We start from the raw sequence: 14,051 nt of genomic DNA, 5'->3' as shown, positions 1-14,051 counted from the left end.
ATTAAAATGTCCAGCACCACAGCTAGTGCTAACTGCACAATATTAAAATGTCCAGCACCACAGCTAGTGCTGACTAGACAATATTAAAATGTCCAGCACCACAGCTAGTGCTGACTGCACAATATTAAAATGTCCAGCACCACAGCTAGTGCTGACTGCACAATATTAAAATGTCCAGCAAAGCAGCTAGTGCTGACTGCACAATATTAAAATGTCCAGCACCACAGCTACTGCTGACTGCACAATATTAAAATGTCCAGCACCACAGCTAGTGCTGACTGCACAATATTAAAATGTCCAGCACCACAGCTAGTGCTGACTGCACAATATTAAAATGTCCAGCTCCACAGCTAGTGCTAACTGCACAATATTAAAATGTCCAGCACCACAGCTAGTGCTGACTGCACAATATTAAAATGTCCAGCACCACAGCTAGTGCTGACTGCACAATATTAAAATGTCCAGCACCACAGCTAGTGCTCACTGCACAATATTAAAATGTCCAGCACCACAGCTAGTGCTGACTGCACAATATTAAAATGTCCAGCACCACAGCTAGTGCTGACTGCACAATATTAAAATGTCCAGCACCACAGCTAGTGCTGACTGCACAATATTAAAATGTCCAGCACCACAGCTAGTGCTCACTGCACAATATTAAAATGTCCAGCACCACAGCTAGTGCTGACTGCACAATATTAAAATGTCCAGCACCACAGATAGTGCTGACTGCACAATATTAAAATGTCCAGCACCACAGATAGTGCTGACTGCACAATATTAAAATGTCCAGCACCACAGCTAGTGCTGACTGCACAATATTAAAATGTCCAGCACCACAGCTATTGCTGACTGCACAATATTAAAATGTCCAGCACCACAGCTAGTGCTGACTGCACAATATTAAAATGTCCAGCACCACAGATAGTGCTGACTGCACAATATTAAAATGTCCAGAACCACAGCTAGTGCTGACTGTACAATATTAAAATGTCCAGCACCACAGTTAGTGCTGACTGTACAATATTAAAATGTCCAGCACCACAGCTAGTGCTGACTGCACAATATTAAAATGTCCAGCACCACAGATAGTGCTGACTTCACAGTATTAAAATGTCCAGCACCACAGCTAGTGCTGACTGCACAATATTAAAATGCCCAGCACCACAGCTAGTGCTGACTGCACAATATTAAAATGCCCAGCACCACAGCTATTGCTGACTGCACAATATTAAAATGTCCAGCACCAACGCTAGTGCTGACTGTAGAATATTAAAATGTCCAGCACCACAGCTAGTGCTGACTGCACAATATTAAAATGTCCAGCACCACAGCTAGTGCTGACTGTACAATATTAAAATGTCCAGCACCACAGCTAGTGCTGACTGCACAATATTAAAATGTCCAGCACCACAGCTAGTGCTGACTGCACGATATTAAAATGTCCAGCACCACAGCTAGTGCTGACTGCACAATATTAAAATGTCCAGCACCACAGATAGTGCTGACTTCACAACATTAAAATGTCCAGCACCACAGCTAGTGCTGACTGCACAATATTAAAATGCCCAGCACCACAGCTAGTGCTGACTGCACAATATTAAAATGCCCAGCACCACAGCTAGTGCTGACTGCACAATATTAAAATGTCCAGCACCAACGCTAGTGCTGACTGTAGAATATTAAAATGTCCAGCACCACAGCTAGTGCTGACTGCACAATATTAAAATGTCCAGCACCACAGCTAGTGCTGACTGCACAATATTCTCATGTCCAGCACCACAGCTAGTGCTGACTGCACAATATTAAAATGTCCAGCACCACAGCTAGTGCTGACTGCACAACATTAAAATGTCCAGCACCACAGCTAGTGCTGACTGCACAATATTAAAATGCCCAGCACCACAGCTAGTGCTGACTGCACAATATTAAAATGCCCAGCACCACAGCTAGTGCTGACTGCACAATATTAAAATGTCCAGCACCAACGCTAGTGCTGACTGTAGAATATTAAAATGTCCAGCACCACAGCTAGTGCTGACTGCACAATATTAAAATGTCCAGCACCACAGCTAGTGCTGACTGCACAATATTCTCATGTCCAGCACCACAGCTAGTGCTGACTGCACAATATTAAAATGTCCAGCACCACAGCTAGTGCTGACTGCACAATATTAAAATGTCCAGCACCACAGCTAGTGCTGACTGCACAATATTAAAATGTCCAGCACCACAGCTAGTGCTGACTGCACAATATTAAAATGTCCAGCACCACAGCTAGTGCTGACCAGACAACATTAAAATGTCCAGCACCACAGCTAGTGCTGACTGCACAATATTAAAATGTCCAGCACCACAGCTAGTGGTGACTGCACAATATTAGAATATCCAGCACCACAGCTAGTGCTGACTGCACAATATTAAAATGTCCAGCACCACAGCTAGTGCTGACTGCACAATATTAAAATGTCCAGCACCACAGCTAGTGCTGACACACAATACTAAAATGTCCAGCACCACAGCTAGTGCTGACTGCACAATATTAAAATGTCCAGCACCACAGCTAGTGCTGACTGCACAATATTAGAATGTCCAGCAAAGCAGCTAGTGCTGACTGCACAATATTAAAATGTCCAGCACCACAGGTAGTGCTGACTAGACAGTATTAAAATGTCCAGCACCACAGCTAGTGCTGACCAGACAATATTAAAATGTCCAGCACCACAGCTAGTGCTGACCAGACAATATTAAAATGTCCAGCACCACAGCTAGTGCTGACCAGACAATATTAAAATGTCCAGCACCACAGCTAGTGCTGACTGCACAATATTAAAATGTCCAGCACCACAGCTAGTGCTGACTGCACAATATTAAAATGTCCAGCACCACAGCTAGTGCTGACTGCACAATATTAAAATGTCCAGCACCACAGCTAGTGCTGACTGCACAATATTAAAATGTCCAGCATCACAGCTAGTGCTGACTGCAGAATATTAAAATGTCCAGCACCACAGCTAGTGCTGACTGGACAATATTAAAATGTCCAGCACCACAGCTAGTGCTGACTGCACAATATTAAGATGTCCAGCACCACAGCTAGTGCTGACTGCACAATATTAAAATTTCCAGCACCACAGCTAGTGCTGACCAGACAATATTAAAATGTCCAGCACCACAGCTAGTGCTGACTGCACGATATTAAAATGTCCAGCACCACAGCTAGTGCTGACTGCACAATATTAAAATGTCCAGCACCACAGCTAGTGCTGACTGCACAATATTAAAATGTCCAGCACCACAGCTAGTGCTGACTGCACAATATTAAAATGTCCAGCACCACAGCTAGTGCTGACTGCACAATATTAAAATGTCCAGCACCACAGCTAGTGCTGACTGCACAATATTAAAATGTCCAGCACCACAGCTGGTGCTGACTGCACAATATTCTCATGTCCAGCACCACAGCTAGTGCTGACTGCACAATATTCTCATGTCCAGCACCACAGCTAGTGCTGACTGCACAATATTAAAATGTCCAGCACCACAGCTAGTGCTGACCAGACAATATTAAAATGTGCAGCACCACAGCTAGTGCTGACTGTACAATATTAAAATGTCCAGCACCACAGCTAGTGCTGACTGCACAATATTAAAATGTCCAGCACCACAGCTACTGCTGACTGCACAATATTAAAATGTCCAGCACCACAGCTAGTGCTGACCAGACAATATTAAAATGTGCAGCACCACAGCTAGTGCTGACTGCACAATATTAAAATGTCCAGCACCACAGCTAGTGCTGGCTGCACAATATTCTCATGTCCAGCACCACAGCTAGTGCTGACTGCACAATATTCTCATGTCCAGCACAACAGCTAGTGCTGACTGCACAATATTAAAATGTCCAGCACCACAGCTAGTGCTGACCAGACAATATTAAAATGTCCAGCACCACAGCTCGTGCTGACCAGACAATATTAAAATGTCCAGCACCACAGCTAGTGCTGACTGCACAATATTAAAATGTCCAGCACCACAGCTAGTGCTGACTGCACAATATTAAAATGCCCAGCACCACAGCTAGTGCTGACTAGACAATATTAAAATGCCCAGCACCACAGCTAGTGCTGACTGCACAATATTAAAATGTCCAGCACCACAGCTAGTGCTGACTGCACAATATTAAAATGTCCAGTAACTCAGCTGGTGCTGACTGCACAATATTCTCATGTCCAGCACCACAGCTAGTGCTGACTGCACAATATTCTCATGTCCAGCACCACAGCTAGTGCTGACTGCACAATATTAAAATGTCCAGCACCACAGCCAGTGCTGACTGCACAATATTAAAATGTCCAGCACCACAGCTAGTGCTGACTGCACAATATTAAAATGTCCAGCACCACAGCTAGTGCTGACTGCACAATATTAAAATGTCCAGCACCACAGCTAGTGCTGACTGCACAATATTAAAATGTCCAGCACCACAGCTAGTGCTGACTGCACAATATTAAAATGTCCAGCACCACAGCTAGTGCTGACTGGACAATATTAAAATGTCCAGCACCACAGCTAGTGCTGACTGGACAATATTAAAATGTCCAGCACCACAGCTAGTGCTGACCAGACAATATTAAAATGTCCAGCACCACAGCTAGTGCTGACTGTACAATATTAAAATGTCCAGCAAAGCAGCTAGTGCTGACCAGACAATATTAAAATGTCCAGCACCACAGCTAGTGCTGACTGCACAATATTAAAATGTCCAGCACCACAGCTAGTGCTGTTGCACAATATTAAAATGTCCAGCACCACAGCTAGTGCTGACTGCACAATATTAAAATGTCCAGCACCACAGCTAGTGCTGACTAGACAATATTAAAATGTCCAGCACCACACATAGTGCTGTTGCACAATATTAAAATGTCCAGCACCACAGCTAGTGCTGACTGCACAATATTAAAATGTCCAGCACCACAGCTAGTGCTGACTGCACAATATTAAAATGTCCAGCACCACAGCTAGTGCTGACTGCACAATATTAAAATGTCCAGCACCACAGCTACTCCTGACTGCACAATATTAAAATGTCCAGCACCACAGCTAGTGCTGACGAGACAATATTAAAATGTCCAGCACCACAGCTAGTGCTGACCAGACAATATTAAAATGTCCAGCACCACAGCTAGTGCTGACTGCACAATATTAAAATGTCCAGCACCACAGCTAGTGCTGACTGCACAATATTAAAATGTCCAGCACCACAGCTAGTGCTGACTGTACAATATTAAAATGTCCAGCACCACAGCTAGTGCTCACTGTAGAATATTAAAATGTCCAGCACCACAGCTAGTGCTGACTGCACAATATTAAAATGCCCAGCACCACAGCTAGTGCTGACTGTACAATATTAAAATGTCCAGCACCACAGCTAGTGCTGACTGCACAATATTAAAATGTCCAGCACCACAGCTAGTGCTGACTGCACAATATTAAAATGTCCAGCAAAGCAGCTAGTGCTGACCAGACAATATTAAAATGTCCAGCACCACAGCTAGTGCTGACTGCACAATATTAAAATGTCCAGCAAAGCAGCTACTGCTGACCAGACAATATTAAAATGTCCAGCACCACAGCTAGTGCTGACTGCACAATATTAAAATGTCCAGCACTGATGCACAATATTAAAATGTCCAGCACCACAGCTACTGCTGACTGCACAATATTAAAATGTCCAGCACCACAGCTAGTGCTGACTGCACAATATTAAAATGTCCAGCACTGATGCACAATATTAAAATGTCCAGCACCGCAGCTACTGCTGACTGCACAATATTAAAATGTCCAGCACCACAGCTCGTGCTGACTGCACAATATTAAAATGTCCAGCACCACAGCTAGTGCTGACTGCACGATATCAAAATGTCCAGCACCACAGCTAGTGCTGACTGCACAATATTAAAATGTCCAGCACCACAGCTAGTGCTGACTGCACAATATTAAAATGTCCAGCAAAGCAGCTAGTGCTGACTGCACAATATTAAAATGTCCAGCACCACAGCTACTGCTGACTGCACAATATAAAAATGTCCAGCACCACAGCTAGTGCTGACTGCACAATATTAAAATGTCCAGCACCACAGCTACTGCTGACTGCACAATATAAAAATGTCCAGCACCACAGCTAGTGCTAACTGCACAATATTAAAATGTCCAGCACCACAGCTAGTGCTGACTGCACAATATTAAAATGTCCAGCACCACAGCTAGTGCTGACTGCACAATATTAAAATGTCCAGCACCACAGCTAGTGCTGACTGCACAATATTAAAATGTCCAGCACCACAGCTAGTGCTCACTGCACAATATTAAAATGTCCAGCACCACAGCGAGTGCTGACTGCACAATATTAAAATGTCCAGCACCACAGCTACTGCTGACTGCACAATATTAAAATGTCCAGCACCACAGCTAGTGCTGACTGCACAATATTAAAATGTCCAGCACCACAGCTAGTGCTGACTAGACAATATTAAAATGTCCAGCACCACAGCTAGTGCTGACTGCACAATATTAAAATGTCCAGCACCACAGCTAGTGCTGACTGCACAATATTAAAATGTCCAGCAAAGCAGCTAGTGCTGACTGCACAATATTAAAATGTCCAGCACCACAGCTACTGCTGACTGCACAATATTAAAATGTCCAGCACCACAGCTAGTGCTAACTGCACAATATTAAAATGTCCAGCACCACAGCTAGTGCTGACTGCACAATATTAAAATGTCCAGCACCACAGCTAGTGCTAACTGCACAATATTAAAATGTCCAGCACCACAGCTAGTGCTGACTAGACAATATTAAAATGTCCAGCACCACAGCTAGTGCTGACTGCACAATATTAAAATGTCCAGCACCACAGCTAGTGCTGACTGCACAATATTAAAATGTCCAGCAAAGCAGCTAGTGCTGACTGCACAATATTAAAATGTCCAGCACCACAGCTACTGCTGACTGCACAATATTAAAATGTCCAGCACCACAGCTAGTGCTAACTGCACAATATTAAAATGTCCAGCACCACAGCTAGTGCTGACTGCACAATATTAAAATGTCCAGCACCACAGCTAGTGCTGACTGCACAATATTAAAATGTCCAGCACCACAGCTAGTGCTCACTGCACAATATTAAAATGTCCAGCACCACAGCTAGTGCTGACTGCACAATATTAAAATGTCCAGCACCACAGATAGTGCTGACTGCACAATATTAAAATGTCCAGCACCACAGATAGTGCTGACTGCACAATATTAAAATGTCCAGCACCACAGCTAGTGCTGACTGTACAATATTAAAATGTCCAGCACCACAGCTAGTGCTGACTGCACAATATTAAAATGTCCAGCACCACAGATAGTGCTGACTTCACAGTATTAAAATGTCCAGCACCACAGCTAGTGCTGACTGCACAATATTAAAATGCCCAGCACCACAGCTAGTGCTGACTGCACAATATTAAAATGCCCAGCACCACAGCTATTGCTGACTGCACAATATTAAAATGTCCAGCACCAACGCTAGTGCTGACTGTAGAATATTAAAATGTCCAGCACCACAGCTAGTGCTGACTGCACAATATTAAAATGTCCAGCACCACAGCTAGTGCTGACTGTACAATATTAAAATGTCCAGCACCACAGCTAGTGCTGACTGCACAATATTAAAATGTCCAGCACCACAGATAGTGCTGACTTCACAACATTAAAATGTCCAGCACCACAGCTAGTGCTGACTGCACAATATTAAAATGCCCAGCACCACAGCTAGTGCTGACTGCACAATATTAAAATGCCCAGCACCACAGCTAGTGCTGACTGCACAATATTAAAATGTCCAGCACCAACGCTAGTGCTGACTGTAGAATATTAAAATGTCCAGCACCACAGCTAGTGCTGACTGCACAATATTAAAATGTCCAGCACCACAGCTAGTGCTGACTGCACAATATTAAAATGTCCAGCACCACAGCTAGTGCTGACTGCACAATATTAAAATGTCCAGCACCACAGCTAGTGCTGACTGCACAATATTAAAATGTCCAGCACCACAGCTAGTGCTGACTGCACAATATTAGAATGTCCAGCACCACAGCTAGTGCTGACTGCACAATATTAAAATGTCCAGCACCACAGCTAGTGCTGACACACAATATTAAAATGTCCAGCACCACAGCTAGTGCTGACTGCACAATATTAAAATGTCCAGCACCACAGCTAGTGCTGACTGCACAATATTAGAATGTCCAGCAAAGCAGCTAGTGCTGACTGCACAATATTAAAATGTCCAGCACCACAGGTAGTGCTGACTAGACAGTATTAAAATGTCCAGCACCACAGCTAGTGCTGACCAGACAATATTAAAATGTCCAGCACCACAGCTAGTGCTGACCAGACAATATTAAAATGTCCAGCACCACAGCTAGTGCTGACCAGACAATATTAAAATGTCCAGCACCACAGCTAGTGCTGACTGCACAATATTAAAATGTCCAGCACCACAGCTAGTGCTGACTGCACAATATTAAAATGTCCAGCACCACAGCTAGTGCTGACTGCACAATATTAAAATGTCCAGCATCACAGCTAGTGCTGACTGCAGAATATTAAAATGTCCAGCACCACAGCTAGTGCTGACTGGACAATATTAAAATGTCCAGCACCACAGCTAGTGCTGACTGCACAATATTAAGATGTCCAGCACCACAGCTAGTGCTGACTGCACAATATTAAAATTTCCAGCACCACAGCTAGTGCTGACCAGACAATATTAAAATGTCCAGCACCACAGCTAGTGCTGACTGCACAATATTAAAATGTCCAGCACCACAGCTAGTGCTGACTGCACAATATTAAAATGTCCAGCACCACAGCTAGTGCTGACTGCATAATATTAAAATGTCCAGCACCACAGCTAGTGCTGACTGCACAATATTAAAATGTCCAGCACCACAGCTAGTGCTGACTGCACAATATTAAAATGTCCAGCACCACAGCTAGTGCTGACTGGACAATATTAAAATGTCCAGCACCACAGCTAGTGCTGACTGGACAATATTAAAATGTCCAGCACCACAGCTAGTGCTGACTGCACAATATTAAAATGTCCAGCACCACAGCTGGTGCTGACTGCACAATATTCTCATGTCCAGCACCACAGCTAGTACTGACTGCACAATATTCTCATGTCCAGCACCACAGCTAGTGCTGACTGCACAATATTAAAATGTCCAGCACCACAGCTAGTGCTGACTGCACAATATTAAAATGTCCAGCACCACAGCTAGTGCTGACCAGACAACATTAAAATGTCCAGCACCACAGCTAGTGCTGACTGTACAATATTAAAATGTCCAGCACCACAGCTAGTGCTGACCAGACAATATTAAAATGTGCAGCACCACAGCTAGTGCTGACTGTACAATATTAAAATGTCCAGCACCACAGCTAGTGCTGACTGCACAATATTAAAATGTCCAGCACCACAGCTAGTGCTGACTGGACAATATTAAAATGTCCAGCACCACAGCTAGTGCTGACCAGACAACATTAAAATGTCCAGCACCACAGCTAGTGCTGACTGTACAATATTAAAATGTCCAGCACCACAGCTAGTGCTGACTGCACAATATTAAAATGTCCAGCACCACAGCTAGTGCTGACTGCACAATATTAAAATGTCCAGCACCACAGCTAGTGCTGACTGGACAATATTAAAATGTCCAGCACCACAGCTAGTGCTGACTGGACAATATTAAAATGTCCAGCACCACAGCTAGTGCTGTCTGCACAATATTAAAATGTCCAGCACCACAGCTGGTGCTGACTGCACAATATTCTCATGTCCAGCACCACAGCTAGTGCTGACTGCACAATTTTCTCATGTCCAGCACCACAGCTAGTGCTGACTGCACAATATTAAAATGTCCAGCACCACAGCTACTGCTGACTGCACAATATTAAAATGTCTAGCACCACAGCTAGTGCTGACCAGACAATATTAAAATGTGCAGCACCACAGCTAGTGCTGACTGCACAATATTAAAATGTCCAGCACCACAGCTAGTGCTGGCTGCACAATATTCTCATGTCCAGCACCACAGCTAGTGCTGACTGCACAATATTCTCATGTCCAGCACAACAGCTAGTGCTGACTGCACAATATTAAAATGTCCAGCACCACAGCTCGTGCTGACCAGACAATATTAAAATGTCCAGCACCACAGCTAGTGCTGACTGCACAATATTAAAATGTCCAGCACCACAGCTAGTGCTGACTGCACAATATTAAAATGCCCAGCACCACAGCTAGTGCTGACTGCACAATATTAAAATGTCCAGCACCACAGCTAGTGCTGACTGCACAATATTAAAATGTCCAGTACCACAGCTGGTGCTGACTGCACAATATTCTCATGTCCAGCACCACAGCTAGTGCTGACTGCACAATATTCTCATGTCCAGCACCACAGCTAGTGCTGACTGCACAATATTAAAATGTCCAGCACCACAGCTAGTGCTGACTGCACAATATTAAAATGTCCAGCACCACAGCTAGTGCTGACTGCACAATATTAAAATGTCCAGCACCACAGCTAGTGCTGACTGCACAATATTAAAATGTCCAGCACCACAGCTAGTGCTGACTGCACAATATTAGAATGTCCAGCACCACAGCTAGTGCTGACTGCACAATATTAAAATGTCCAGCACCACAGCTAGTGCTGACTGCACAATATTAAAATGTCCAGCACCACAGCTAGTGCTGACTGCACAATATTAAAATGTCCAGCACCACAGCTAGTGCTGACTGCACAATATTAAAATGTCCAGCACCACAGCTAGTGCTGACTAGACAATATTAAAATGTCCAGCACCACAGCTAGTGCTGACTGCACAATATTAAAATGTCCAGCACCACAGCTAGTGCTGACTGCACAATATTAAAATGTCCAGCACCACAGCTAGTGCTGACTGCACGATATTAAAATGTCCAGCACCACAGCTAGTGCTGACTGCACAATATTAAAATGTCCAGCACCACAGCTAGTGCTGACTGCACAATATTAAAATGTCCAGCACCACAGCTAGTGCTGACTGCACAATATTAAAATGTCCAGCACCACAGCTAGTGCTGACTGCACAATATTAAAATGTCCAGCACCACAGCTAGTGCTGACTGGACAATATTAAAATGTCCAGCACCACAGCTAGTGCTGACCAGACAATATTAAAATGTCCAGCACCACAGCTAGTGGAGACTGCACAATATTAAAATGTCCAGCACCACAGATAGTGCTGACTGCACAATATTAAAATGTCCAGCACCACAGATAGTGCTGACTGCACAATATTAAAATGTCCAGCACCACAGCTAGTGCTGACTGGACAATATTAAAATGTCCAGCACCACAGCTAGTGCTGACCAGACAATATTAAAATGTCCAGCACCACAGCTAGTGCTGACTGTACAATATTAAAATGTCCAGCACCACAGCTAGTGCTGACTGCACAATATTAAAATGTCCAGCACCACAGCTGGTGCTGACTGCACAATATTCTCATGTCCAGCACCACAGCTAGTGCTGACTGCACAATATTCTCATGTCCAGCACAACAGCTAGTGCTGACTGCACAATATTAAAATGTCCAGAACCCCAGCTAGTGCTGACTGCACAATATTAAAATGTCCAGCACCACAGCTAGTGCTGACTGCACAATATTAAAATGTCCAGAACCCCAGCTAGTGCTGACTGCACAATATTAAAATGTCCAGCACCACAGCTAGTGCTGACTGCACAATATTAAAATGTCCAGCACCACAGCTAGTGCTGACCAGACAATATTAAAATGTCCAGCACCACAGCTCGTGCTGACCAGACAATATTCTCATGTCCAGCACCACAGCTAGTGCTGACTGCACAATATTAAAATGTCCAGCACCACAGCTAGTGCTGACTGCACAATATTAAAATGTCCAGCACCACAGCTAGTGCTGACTGCACAATATTAAAATGTCCAGCACCACAGCTAGTGCTGACTGCACAATATTAAAATGTCCAGCACCACAGCTAGTGCTGACTGCACAATATTCTCATGTCCAGCACCACAGCTAGTGCTGACTGCACAATATTAAAATGTCCAGCACCACAGCTAGTGCTGACTGCACAATATTCTCATGTCCAGCACCACAGCTAGTGCTGACTGCACAATATTAAAATGCCCAGCACCACAGCTAGTGCTGACTGCACAATATTAAAATGTCCAGCACCACAGCTAGTGCTGACTGCACAATATTAAAATGTCCAGCACCACAGCTAGTGCTGACTGCACAATATTAAAATGTCCAGCACCACAGCTAGTGCTGACTGCACAATATTAAAATGTCCAGCACCACAGCTAGTGCTGACTGCACAATATTAAAATGTCCAGCACCACAGCTAGTGCTGACAGCACAATATTAAAATGTCCAGCACCACAGCTAGTGCTGACTGCACAATATTAAAATGTCCAGCAAAGCAGCTAGTGCTGACAGCACAATATTAAAATGTCCAGCACCACAGCTGGTGCTGACTGCACAATATTAAAATGTCCAGCACCACAGCTAGTGCTGACTGCACAATATTAAAATGTCCAGCACCACAGCTACTCCTGACTGCACAATATTAAAATGTCCAGCACCACAGCAAGTGCTGACTGCACAATATCAAAATGTCCAGCACCACAGCTAGTGCTGACAGCACAATATTAAAATGTCCAGCACCACAGCTAGTGCTGGCTGCACAATATTAAAATGTCGAGCACCACAGGTACTGCTGACTGCACAATATTAAAATGTCCAGCACCACAGCTAGTGCTGACAGCACAATATTAAAATGTCCAGCACCACAGCTAGTGCTGACTGCACAATATTAAAATGTCCAGCAAAGCAGCAAGTGCTGACAGCACAATATTAAAATGTCCAGCACCACAGCTGGTGCTGACTGCACAATATTAAAATGTCCAGCACCACAGCTAGTGCTGACTGCACAATATTAAAATGTCCAGCACCACAGCTACTCCTGACTGCACAATATTAAAATGTCCAGCACCACAGCAAGTGCTGACTGCACAATATCAAAATGTCCAGCACCACAGCTAGTGCTGACTGCACAATATCAAAATCTCCAGCACCACAGCTAGTGCTGACTGCACAATATTAAAATGTCCAGCACCACAGCTAGTGCTGACTGCACAATATTAAAATGTCCAGCACCACAGCTAGTGCTGACTGCACAATATTAAAATGCCCAGCACCACAGCTAGTGCTGACTGCACAATATTAAAATGTCCAGCACCACAGCTAGTGCTGACTGCACAATATTAAAATGTCCAGCACCACAGCTAGTGCTGACTGTACAATATTAAAATGTCCAGCACCACAGCTAGTGCTGACTGTACAATATTAAAATGTCCAGCAAAGCAGCTAATGCTGACTGCACAATATTAGAATGTCCAGCAAAGCAGCTAGTGCTGACACAGAAGTGGCTGATGAAATTTCTGCCTTTAAAAGACGATTATTAAAGAAGGCGGCTAGTCACCAAAATAAGTTTTAATAGAACATGGAACATAGAACAGTACAGCACAGAACAGGCCCTTCGGCCCTCGATGTTGTGCCGCGTTTTGTCCGAAACCAAGATCAAGGGGCGAAATTCTCCATTATCGGCGGAAAGTCCGCCGATCGGCGCAAAAAACGGCGCAAATCCCACTTGCGTCACGTCATAAAAATGGGCCGATAGTCTGCGGCCCGAAATGGGCTAGCAGCGACGTAACGGGATCCGCGCTTGCGCAGTGGTTCACGCCGTGCAGCGTCATACGCGCTGCACGGCGTGACGGCTCATAAGGCCGCGCAGCTCCCCCCCACCCGACCGGAACAGCCGACCGCAACACCCGACTTGATGGCTGGCCGTCACTCAGCCCCGAGGTACGAGTCACGCGATGTGGAGGCGCTCCTG

The sequence above is a fragment of the Scyliorhinus torazame genome, chromosome 7, assembly GCF_047496885.1.
Source record: "Scyliorhinus torazame isolate Kashiwa2021f chromosome 7, sScyTor2.1, whole genome shotgun sequence".
NCBI classification, from domain to species: domain Eukaryota; kingdom Metazoa; phylum Chordata; class Chondrichthyes; order Carcharhiniformes; family Scyliorhinidae; genus Scyliorhinus; species Scyliorhinus torazame.
The sequence above is the reverse complement of the archived record's forward strand: the minus strand, read 5'-3'. Positions refer to the sequence as shown.